Source organism: Lissotriton helveticus, chromosome 1_1 (genome assembly GCF_964261635.1).
Source record: "Lissotriton helveticus chromosome 1_1, aLisHel1.1, whole genome shotgun sequence".
Taxonomy (NCBI): Eukaryota; Metazoa; Chordata; class Amphibia; order Caudata; family Salamandridae; genus Lissotriton; species Lissotriton helveticus.
The window spans coordinates 1,886,046,619-1,886,058,896 of NC_136057.1; the positions used below are offsets into that span (position 1 = coordinate 1,886,046,619).

The 12,278-nt window shown below is 49.0% G+C and overlaps 1 long non-coding RNA gene across 1 annotated transcript in view; it reads right to left on the reverse strand.

Annotated features, from left to right (window-relative positions):
- Window positions 1–8,412, reverse strand: part of LOC144775447 (uncharacterized) — a 141,826-nt gene extending 133,414 nt beyond the window's left edge. The window contains exons 1-2 of the long non-coding RNA XR_013600554.1: window positions 8,336–8,412; window positions 7,465–7,593 (exon numbers count right to left, since the gene is read on the reverse strand). This is a non-coding gene — a long non-coding RNA (uncharacterized LOC144775447). The remainder of the gene's footprint in view (window positions 1–7,464; window positions 7,594–8,335) is intronic.
- Window positions 8,413–12,278: the final 3,866 nt, after the last annotated feature.

Consider the following 12,278-nt stretch of genomic DNA (forward strand, 5'->3'; position numbering starts at 1 on the left):
TGATGCTGGGCACTCTGATGCGGGGCAGTGGTGGGCACTCTGATGCTGGGCAGTGGTGGGCACTCTGATGCTGGGCACTCTGATGCTGGGCACTCTGATGCTGGGCAGTGGTGAGCACTCTGATGCTGGGCAGTGGTGGGCACTCTGATGCTGGGCAGTGGTGGGCACTCTGATGCTGGGCACTCTGATGCTGGGCAGTGGTGGGCACTCTGATGCTGGGCAGTGGTGGGCACTCTGATGCTGGGCACTCTGATGCTGGGCACTCTGATGCTGGGCAGTGGTGGGCACTCTGATGCTGGGCAGTGGTGGGCACTCTGATGCTGGGCAGTGGTGGGCACTCTGATGCTGGGCACTCTGATGCTGGGCAGTGGTGGGCACTCTGATGCTGGGCAGTGGTGGGCACTCTGATGCTGGGCACTCTGATGCTGGGCAGTGGTGGGCACTCTGATGCTGGGCAGTGGTGGGCACTCTGATGCTGGGCACTCTGATACTGGGCACTCTGATGCTGGGCACAGGTGGCCAGGGGGGGGGGGGGTCGTCTCAGACACACACTCTCATACTTACACATACAATAACTTGGCAGATGTATGTCCCACACGTCTATTGCACTGGTGTTGTGCGGTGAGCTGGATGAGTACATCGAGCTGGATGACGTACATGCGGCACGTATAACACTGGTGGGGTGCGGTGACGTACCGTACCCCGAAGTCGATGACGTAGGTGCGGTACGTCTCCGTATGACACTGGTGTTGTGCGGTGACGTACCGTACCCCGAGCTGGATGACGTACATGCGGCACGTATAACCCTGGTGGGGTGCGGTGACGTACCGTACCCCATAGTCGATGACGTAGGTGCGGTACGTCTCCGTATGACACTGGTGTTGTGCGGTGACGTACCGTACCCCGAGCTGGATGACGTACATGCGGCACGTATAACACTGGTGGGGTGCGGTGACGTACCGTACCCCGAAGTCGATGACGTAGGTGCGGTACGTCTCCGTATGACACTGGTGTTGTGCGGTGACGTACCGTACCCCGAGCTGGATGACGTACATGCGGCACGTATAACACTGGTGGGGTGCGGTGACGTACCGTACCCCGAAGTCGATGACGTAGGTGCGGTACGTCTCCGTATGACACTGGTGTTGTGCGGTGACGTACCATACCCCGAGCTGGATGACGTACATGCGGCACGTATAACACTGGTGGGGTGCGGTGACGTACCGTACCCCGAAGTCGATGACGTAGGTGCGGTACATCTCCGTATGACACTGGTGTTGTGCGGTGACGTACCGTACCCCGAGCTGGATGACGTACATGCGGCACGTATAACATTGGTGGGGTGCGGTGACGTACCGTACCCCGAAGTCGATGACGTAGGTGCGGTACGTCTCCGTATGACACTGGTGTTGTGCGGTGACGTACCGTACCCCGAGCTGGATGACGTACATGCGGCACGTATAACCCTGGTGGGGTGCGGTGACGTACCGTACCCCGTAGTCGATGACGTAGGTGCGGTGCGTCTCCGTATGACACTGGTGTTGTGCGGGAGTGTGTGGTGCAACGTACCCAGACATGACAGTCGTGCAATGGAGATGTGCCCGTATGGCAACACGTACAGGTATGTTGGAGTTCGTTGTACTCACCTTCTGCGCCGTCGTCGGTTTCTATATACGAGGTGGTGGGCGTACAGGATAGGGATGACACGGACGATGGCGTTCATGTCTTGCTTGTCGTGTACCGGGTGCCGGGTTTGCCGGAGTGTGGGTTTACGGTAGTTTAGAGCTCTCGTAGCAAAAGAGCCGTACGGAGTGTGTTCGACACGGATCGTACTTCCTGGGTCGGAAGGCGGGGTCTATTTACGTACGGACGCTGCGTGGTGCGTCAGCCGACTGCAATTCGTATGGATTTTCGATTTGTACGGTGTTTTTTACGAGTCGTACGGAGCCACGCATTTATTTGTGATCGTACTTGCTGAATCGTACGGGGACGCCTACGGGTGCGATTCGTACGGGGAAAAACGCTCCGAACTGCAAATCGGAGCGCTTTTTACCGGATCGGAATCGACCCCTTAATGTGGTGAGTCAGGACCGGCAAATCTTGAATGCGGTAATGATAGAGAGGCAGACTTCTGACCGATTGGTTGTCCTGTGCCTCTGCCACTGAGGGTGCATTCCAGGAACCTGCACCTGTCTTTCCCCCGACCCCCAAAGCAAACATCATTATGCTGCGCCCCTTTTCCAGAGAACTAAACTCTCCTGCCAGAAATCAGAAAAAAAACCTTGATTCAAAAAAGAAGTTAAAGGCTAAACAGCTACATGCGACAATAGTCCTGTAGCCATACAAACTATTTGAAATGGCTTTCCAACCTTGCCCTCCCTTATCTACTATGCAATGTGCATCTGGGGTGAACTGCTTATATGCCTACTTTTGTCTGCAATATGCATCTGCCGTATCCACGTACTTATCTATTATGTTTTCCTGTACCAGCTTAACAAGCCAACTTCGTTCCCAACTAGCACTTGGTGGGGAATTCCTCTGTGTTGACCTGCACTGAGGAAGCTTTCACCACCAAACTCTCAGGAGTGGGATGCTGTGTCAGGAACATGAGGTCCCTGAGCCGGGCAATGGTGGCGGACCACTTGGCGATTTACCGGAACCCCTGCAAAGGCCTTGGACCAGGTTCCCAGGAGGATATTTTAAGTGCCTCATTAAATGGAAGCATGGATTCTGAGCTTGCCTGTCCCAGCTTAAGAACACAAAACATTGGCTATTACACCACTGAAAGCTGGAGGACAAGGGTGTCAGTCGCCCGTCTGAACACCATAGCAATGATGCATTCTCTTCAGTGGCTGGATGAAGAGGATTACCTAAACCAGTGTCAGGTGAGGTGTCTAGCCCACAGGCGTTGCCCAGCTCCTCATACCAGTTCCCTTGGGGGAACTTTAGGCAGTATCATCGAATGGGTCAAATACACTGTACTCTGCTACTTCTACAAATTTAGCCCCCAGAGACAGAGTTGTTGTATCAGAGCAGAACATTTGTTGTGGGCCTGGTGGTGCGCAGTCTCAACGTCAGATGGCATCTATGCAGCACCATCTTGCTGTCAAAATAACGATTGGATTGTCATGCAGTGTCAATGATGCAGGTAGCGGTGCTAAGGATCAAAGTCTGCAAAGGGCTGTGGGCAGGAATGGGGCTTGGAGGCACAGTAGGGCTGGATCCGGCAGTGAGTCCTGAGCATCTGACTAGCATCAGGGGAGGGCCCACCAATTGTAACCCGACTGGAGTACCTCCTATTCCATGGAGCCTGAAGGTGATCCAGAGGGAGTCAGTTGCTCGAAGATGCGGGACATCACTATGTAAAACTTCTGAAGCTGGGAAGTCGCTCTGGTGCTCTGGAAGTGTGAAGATGGTTTTTTCACTGACTCCACAGGAGGTGTGTGGGAGCAGGGTCTAGAGTTGCAAGGGTGTTCTTGAGCTCTTTTATGGGGATATGGAAGGGGGCGGAGAAGTCGAATGGCACTTTGACTTCTTAGACTTACCTGATAAAGATTTAAGGGCTGATTAGCAAAGTCCGCCCGCCATAGCCCCAGGAATTGGGACCGCCCACAATGCATGCCGCGGTCCCGCATTTGCAATTGGGATGCACCTGCCACACTGGCAGGTGCATCCAGCATTTTTTGTATTCCAGCGGGCGGTGCTGTCAGCAGCACCCGCCGTAATATAAAAAAGGCATGTGTGCATTTGCATGCGCAACGTGACAGGCAGCGCGCGGTGCCTGGCACGTCGTCGTGCAAATAGGTACCCCCCATGTGCCCCCCTCTCCCCCCCAACATCCCGGGGGCCCCCAACGGGCCCCCAATTCAGTCAACCGCATGCCTTTCCGTGGCAGTAATGCCACCACGGAAAGGCTGCTTCCCGCTGCCTTCTTAATATGGATGACGGTGTCTATCAGACACCGCCACCATATCAGGCCCCTTTTCCGCCCGGTCACCGGTGTGACGGGCGGAAAACCGGCGGACGGTCTTTCCGTCTGCCAGAGTCCCCCCGCCATACTAATATGGCAGGGGGAAATGGGTGGTGGGTGGGGTATAATGTAGGGCGGGTTCCCACCACCCGCATGGGGGTGGCGATCCGCTCTACATCATAATGGACCCCTTAGACTTTGATAAGGACCCATCAGAGGAAATGGCTGTGGGAGCAGGCCCGTGAACAGCCATCATGGGGAACAATGCACATTTTTGGGCATTGCGCTGGGAGGATCTTCACCGCTCTCTCCCACATCTCCTTCAGGTGCATCCAGAGGCAGTCCAAGCAGGCCATGGAGTCACGGCCTGATCTAGGCACAGCAGGCAGACCAAGTGGTATCATCTGTCTGTGGCATTCCCCGCATAGCTCGAAACCCTTAAGTTTTTGAGGGGACATAAATTTGTGCACACCTGAATTGGCAGAAAACGTAGCTTGACAAAAGTCGAGAAAACGTTGGCCAAGAAATTACTGATGCAGCTCTCCAGATCATCATTGTTAGGGTGGAAAGAAAGTAATTGATATCTGGCGCCAGAGGTACTGGTCAAAATTCTCTGGATCTAGTCTGATGCCTAGGAATATTCTAAGATAAGCAATCTGTGGTTAGATAGTTTCTACCAGAAAAGGCATTACCGCGGGTACATAACTTGCACTGCAGGTGTGGACTAGAGAGACAGTGTTACACAATGTGTTGCACATTAGTGAAGCTGCAGGGCAGAATCTTTGTGAGCATCTGGTTACATCTTGGGTTTTTTCATTCAGTAGTTGTGTGAGACACCTACAGAGAGCCATCGAGATGGAAAGCCCTCTCACCTACATTTTGATGTCCCTGGGGGCAGATTCAGAGAGCACTCTGCTTTCCAAAGAGCAGGGGAAGGCACATGTCTGTGGTGAAAAATACCGGCCTCAAGCAAAACCACAACAGAAACATTGAGCAACTTGACTATTTTCCTATCATACCTGTAATGCACTGAAGTTGGACCTCTTAATAAGAAAAGTATTAACAAATAATTTTGTAGTTTAAGAAATGGCGAAGATGGGCATTCTAGCTTTACAATAAAGAGTTACACTACACTCAAAGAGCAATATTTTACTGTGCTTCATTTTATTTAAATTATATAACAGATTTCTGGAACTATGGTCACAGATCTGGGTTTAATCCATCATTATTTTGCTCACCAAGCCACCCCTGTTCAGACATGGCCATATGCAAATCAGTCTTGACCCTGTGCCTCATGGGAACAGTCCAGACCGAACTGCCAAGCCATGTCTTCCCTGGACCGGAATCATGCATCCTACGACCGGTTCCTGGCTATCAGCCGTCTTCAGCCAGGATAGCTTTACTCCAGTGGCGCATACCCTTCCCACATAGGGTGAACAGCAAAACACACAAGATGATGGATGAAATGTTGCACAATGGCAAAATATTCACCCCCAGTCACAGATCTGAGTTTAATCCATCGTTATTTTGCTCACCAAGCCACCCGAGTTCAATAACGATGGATTAAACCCAGATCTGTGACTGGGGGTGAATGTTTTGCCATTGTGCAACATTCCGTCCTTCATCTTGTGTGTTTTGATTTTTAGGATAAGCTACATGTCACTGGTGGTGGCCCTCAGCCATTTGGATAGTAGCAACATCTGGGATTACCCGGCACCTGTTGGCTTTGCAAATAAAATATTGGATTTAGACTCCTAGGGGTTTATTTAGAAGCCCCTTGTGCCGCCAGAGCGTCACTTTTTGTGATGCATCAGCAGCTCATTTTGTTGACCCATATTTGCAAGGACGGGAAAAGCCATTTGCAGCACTTTGCGTGAAAAGTGTGTTCCACGGGTGTTGCTATGGGTGTTCCCACACAACACCCATGGAACCTGACACATTTCCAGATTTTCTCAAAATCGTAAACCTGGAAATGCTATTGAATGCTACGCCTTCCCAGGGGTGGTATACGGAGACGCAACAATGAGAAATGCATTAATTTCTTCTAGTTCTTTTCCTCTGGTGATTGTGTATATGCAGGTAGATGTCTCTTCCTGAACATAAACAATCATTAACAAAGTTACGTTTTGGAAGTTCTATGTGTGCTAAGGCAGCACATATAGAAGTTGAAAAATGCCATTTTGGATTGTTTATATGCAGGAAAGGAACACCTTCCTGCACATAAACAATCATTCTCGTGATGCAGGGATCCTTGCACCATGGTGCAAGGGTGCATACGTCGGTGCATGGCAGCAAATTGTATGCCAGTGCAGGGGAGAGCAAAGGGATCCATCATATCCTTGTAGATATGATGTAATCCTGTGCTTTCAAAGTGTTGCAGCATGGCGCAGCCAAAGAGCTTGCAGTACCATGCTGTGGTACTTTTTTGTAAATGAGGCACAATGTGTGGTAATGCAGCACACATAGAAGTTGAAAAACGCCATTCTAGATTGTTTATGTGCAGGAGGGGCCACCTATCTGCACATAAGCAATCATCCCCGTGATGCAGGCATCCTTGCACGATGGTGCAAAGGTGCCTGCATCAGCGAATTGCAACAAATTGTTGGCCAGCGCAAGGGAGAGCAAAAGGATCTGTTATCTCCTTGTAAATATGATGCATCCCTGTGCTTTCAAAGTGCCGCAGCGTGGCGCAGCCAAAGACCTTGTGGGGCAGCGCTGCGACATTTTCTTGTAAATGAGGCCCCTAGGATTTTTTAGCAAATATATTGACAAGTAGTGTTGTTGTAAATCAATTTATGGATTTTATTCCAGACTCACTTTGACTCCTTTCACTCAGTCCAGTGCTGGTTACTTGACAGTCCTCCCGGAGGAATCCATGGGTAGAGCTAATGATGCAGTTGATATGGGTAGAGCTGGGGGGCATGGCCGGCTACCAAGCAAGATGGCTGCTTTGTGAAGCAGCTCCGTGCCCCTTCCAAATAATCGTGATCCATCCGCTACATTTATCCGAACCCAGCTCCTAAAAATACCGGCGCAGCACTTACCCTGCAGACATTGTGCTCTGATACTGGAGAGACAGAGAAATGCCTACCGGGGCCGAGGCTGGGGACAAGAGCCTGTGACTGCTGGAGGCCTGTCACTTCCTGCGCCACACTCTAGGCCTGGGGGACGTCCCGCTCAGATCCACAAAACTGAGTGTCAGAGGGCTGCTCACATTCAGCCAGAAACCACACAGGAGCAGAATGTTGCTAAGTCCCAACGCCCCTCTAAGAACCTCCCAGCAAGGTAAGTAGTTACTCCATTGCAGGTAAGTACTCAGGGGGGAAAGGGGATTTGGGACAGAGAAGAGACCGCTCCAAAACTCTGCCTGCACTGCTTCTTCTGTTCTTCTTCTCTTTCAGCTTATTCAGGCTAAAAACAAATGCTTACATAACATTTTCTGCTTGTTTAAAAAACTTACTTTCCTTTAATGTGTTATGAATAACTTATCTTACCAGGAGGTTGTTTTGGGCTTGCCTCTCTTCTTACTGCTCTTAATGGATGTGTCTTTTCATCAAAAGAAGTCTTCTCTAAGTCTCTTGTTCTTTTCTTTTCAGGCCTTTCAGCTTCCTTCTCTGTTCTGTCTATGATGAGGGGAAAACTAGGTAAGTGTGTGTCTTTCCCAAATTTCTATGATAATTTTCCTTAGGATCTTTTACTCCTTATACTCACTTAAACAAGTAGACTTGAGGATTTTCAAATGGGGGTCTGAACCTTGTAAATATCTTTAGCCTCTCTCCAAAACCAACTCCTCCAGCCCACGTCAAATATTTTGTTTTTTATGGGAGGTAGATGGCAGTCTTAACTCCTTGGCTAAAAAGAAGTTATGCCTTTTCTTTTTAACACCAAGAAGGAAACTCTGAGACAGGAAATCCTTCTCAAGTTCGACAGGTTAATTAGCACGAAGACGAACGCTGTTCATAGATAAATGAACTGTGTGTGTCTGTATTATTATTAACAACTTCCTGAAACTCGAGGCACAAAGATTTAAGTGCTGTCCAGAATATTCTTTATTTCACAAGAAAGCCTAATGCAGCATGCAGAAGAAATGTGCTCGCATTAGACCTTCACTGAATTTGATTCTCGAGAGGCCTGAATGCTCTTCCAAACGCGGTGTGTTGAAAGGTCACGCCTGGGTTTATTTAACTCTGGAAATTATTTTATTCAGAAACGAATTCTCTGGAGTAACACGCTTTTATATTTCAAAGACCTTCCTATGTCAGAAAAACTACCTTTATTTCCTATTTAGGAAGCCACGGTTAACTCAAATAGGGAAATGATTACAGAATTTTAGACCCTGGTTAATACAATAAATTTAGCACTGACCTTATTATATTACCGACGAAGCTAACCCCAGATAAACGAGTCTACCCTGACTAGCTTTCACAACGCTGGGATTTCTGATGTTCCTCAAGTAGAATCTCAGGTGAAGTGCGCATTAGAATGTTGGGGCAAACCTCACTAGACTGTAATTGCTTGAAGGACTAGACTGCTAAATAGCAGAAGGCTGTTGCAGTGTCCACATATTGGCAGCCATGTTGGAGTTTCTGCGATGCCAGCTAGCACTCCAACTTAAGGGATAAATTGCCCTTATAGTTTGGAAAGGACAGATAGAAACCTCCCGTGATTCCTGGCACTGGGAGGCAGTGGTGACAGGAGTGGAGGAGAGACAAAGAGGAGACTTCCCTCGGTTGGCAGCCTGCCCTGATACTCTCATGCCAGAGGAGCGGGGGCTGCATCCAGAGCTGAAATGGCGGCCTACCCTTGCACCCATTGTGATGGCTCAAAGGTGAGGAGTTGGTGGCAGGGAGGAGACACGGCGGTTGTGATGAAGGCAACCCCCCCTCGCCCCTCATTGCCTGTCATGGGTGGTCCTTACCGCAGGGAAGTAGCCCGAGGGACGCAAAGGCAGAGAGACAGATACGCTCGTCCCTGCCTACTGGCCAACCCAAATCTCCATGAGACAATCTATCTTGGGCAGGAGAGTACCCCCCCTTTGGCAAAGCTTTTGTGTCCTCTGCTGGGTTCAGAGCCGCCTCAGGGAGTGGCTATGACACTCAATTAAATAGACATTTTATTGGCTACACACTGCTCTCCTACCAGAAAGCAGCTCCCAGGGCTCAGCACCCATCAGAGGGGCCTCAATAGCTGAAGAACAGTGGGGAGACCACTATTATTACCGGCAAACCCAAGATTAAACCTCACACAGAAACCAACAAAGGACAGAGGGAACCCATCGCAGCACCAACAGGCCGCGGGGGCTACACAAGGCTCACGGCAGGCGGTGGTTGCTGCAGCAGTCCCCATATCAGCATTCATCTTCCCTCAAGCAGATGCAGAAGTGAGAGGCTAAACCTACATTGTGGTCATAGAATCTCTAAGGATGGCCGGCAAAGGACCCAAGGCTAGCCACCAAACCAAGTTGGATAAATACACGGTCTCGAAGGAAACTTCAGCCCAAGGCGAGATAACAGCCCCACTCCCACCTACGGTAGTTGACCCTATCACAGAGGGTACACTCACACTTCGAGATGTGATGGCTGCTATTCAAGGAGCACGATCATCTCTGGAACACAAGATAGACACAATGAACAGAGAACTCACACTTGTCAGAGCTGATCTGTGCAATATTGGGGCCAAGGTTAAAGATATGGAAATAACCACAGCAAATCTGAAGTGTCTGACCTAAAGACCATCGCAGCATACTTGGAGGCTCGCCTAGAAGATGCAGAATAATGCTCAAGATGGAATAATAGCCGCATACCTGGAGTACCTGAAAAAGTGGAGGGCCCAGCGACTGATTTGTTTGTGGAGGACTTAATACTGAAAAACCTGCAGCCGATTGAGCTCTCGGAATCCTTCTCAGTTGATAGGGCACACTGGGTGCTGGTGCCCCCTCATAGTACAAATTTTCAACTTTCAGGATCGAGATGTGATCTTCCAGATGGCGTGGAATGTCCCCTTACTGAAATATGACAACGCCACTGTCACGTTTTTTCCTGACTTCATTCTTAAAGTCCAAAAGATGTGACGCTCCTTTCTGGAGGTCAAAAACGCCTTACGGATAGAAAATATGAAATACTCCATGCTTTTCGCCAGCCCACCTGAGAGTGATATCTGAGGATAAAACATAGGGGCATATTAACAAGGCGGTGATATAAAATTATCGCCGCTTTTGCTGGCGTTTTCGGCTGAAAAGCGGCCATAATTTTATTGCCTTATCAGCAAAGACACGCGATTGCGTGTTTTGCTAATTTTGCTCCCGTTTCCAGAACTCCTAACTTCGCATCGCTAATGAGATGTGTAGTAAATAGCTGGAGACCACAGGTGTACTACAGGAGGTTTATTGTAGGAGAAAAGCATGGAGCAACCTCAACGCAAGCTGGCCAGGCACAAACTGTCACCAACTAGAACACTAGGAGGAGGCAGAGCCATCTACATTCTGGAATGAATGACACAGGTAAGAACTATGGTAGAGCATGGAAATAGAGGAAAGATAAATATACAACACATCTCCTCTCGTAGAATAAAACACAAGAAAAAAAAAGAAACTTAACAAAAAAAGGAAATGTCGTGGAAAGGAAACTTAACTCGAAATAAGAGCATTTGTAAAACGATGGAAAAGTTGTAAGAGCATTTGCAAAACGATGGAAAAGTTGTAAGCAACAGTTGAGAAGCATAAAACAAAAGTTGTGAAGCACAAAACAGTCAATGCAATAAAATTAGTCATAGAAAGGGACACACGTCACCCCTCTAAGACTTAATCACAACAAAAATCATTCAAATAAGAAGGGGTTTTATGGGACCTCTGAGGTCTGGGAACAGGTAAAGAGGGACTGGAAACAGCACTGGGGTTGGGAGCAGCATCAACAGGGTCAGGGGCATCCCCTCCACCATTGTCCCTCACCAAAGGATTAACGGGAACAGGCACAGCAAGAGCCGGATCCGGAACCTGAGAGGGAATAAATATGAACCCTGAAGTGGAGAGATCCCGGGCAGGCACGGGGGAAGTAGGACCAGGACAAACACTAGCTTTGACACCAGCTTTCTGATAGAGGGCAACCCTCCTTAGATTCCATTTTTCCCCATTCGAGAGAACAACATAGTGAGGGTAGACCGTTTTCACAAGAAAAGGACCACGGAATTTTGACAAGCCTCCTGAAACACGACCAGACTTCACCTTGACCAAGTCGCCTTTCGTAAGTTTACAGTGAACAATTTTAGCTGAAAGTTTACCACCAACAACAGGTTTGCATGAGAGGTCCTTAGAGGACATATTCACAGAACTCTTATTGGAGACACTCTTAACTGGTAAAGTCACAGTACTCTTACAAGGAGACTTAGGAGCCACTTTGGACGCACCATCTAAGAGAGACTGAGAGACCAAGTCCTTGAGCCAAAATGGGATGAGTTTGGTGCTGGGAACCCTACCCCTCATCATCTCAAAAGGGGATTTGAGATGGGAGCCGTGAAGAGTGGTGCAATACGCATAGACCATTTCACTAACAAGGGAAGAGACAGACGAACTACTGGAGAGTGCCATTTGAACGGTACCTTTCACTAACCTGTTGAGGCGTTCGCAAAGGCCATTGCCCTGGGGGTTGTAAAGAGAAGTCCTATGGTGAGAAATGCCACATTCAGACAAAAAGGCTTTCATCTCATGTGAGACTAACTGCGTACCATTGTCAGTTATAAGAACGCTAGGAAAGCCTTCCCTAAAGAACAAGGAACTGAGGTGTTTAATGGTAGAGGCTGTGGTGATGTCCTTAAGAAACTCCACGGACAGCCATTTCGAGTGGCAATCCACGATTACAACAGCAAACCTCTGGGAAAGGGGTAGCTCAGCCATAGGACCTATGAAATCCAGACAAATGGTGTGCCACGGAATTTCAGGGAACTGCAGCACACCCATCTCAGACCCCGCAAAAACTTTAAGTCTCTTCTCCCCCTCTTTGCAAGTATGGCAGTCCTCAACCCAAGAAGAAACCATGGAGTCCATACCGGGCCACCAAAAATTCAACTTGAGACGTTGTTGCGTCAGGGTTTGGCCAAGATGACCCTCGTGGGCTAAAGAAATGAGTTTGGGTCTCAAGTCAACAGGAGGCACAAATTTGTCGCCACGCATGACAACATTATCATTGTAAACAGACAGATCATCAATGACCTTAAGGAAGGGGCGAACAGAAACATGGAGACAGCTCTCCCTGCGAGAACCCAACCTTATCAACTGGATGACTTCCTGTAAAACATTGTCCCTGGACATAGCTTC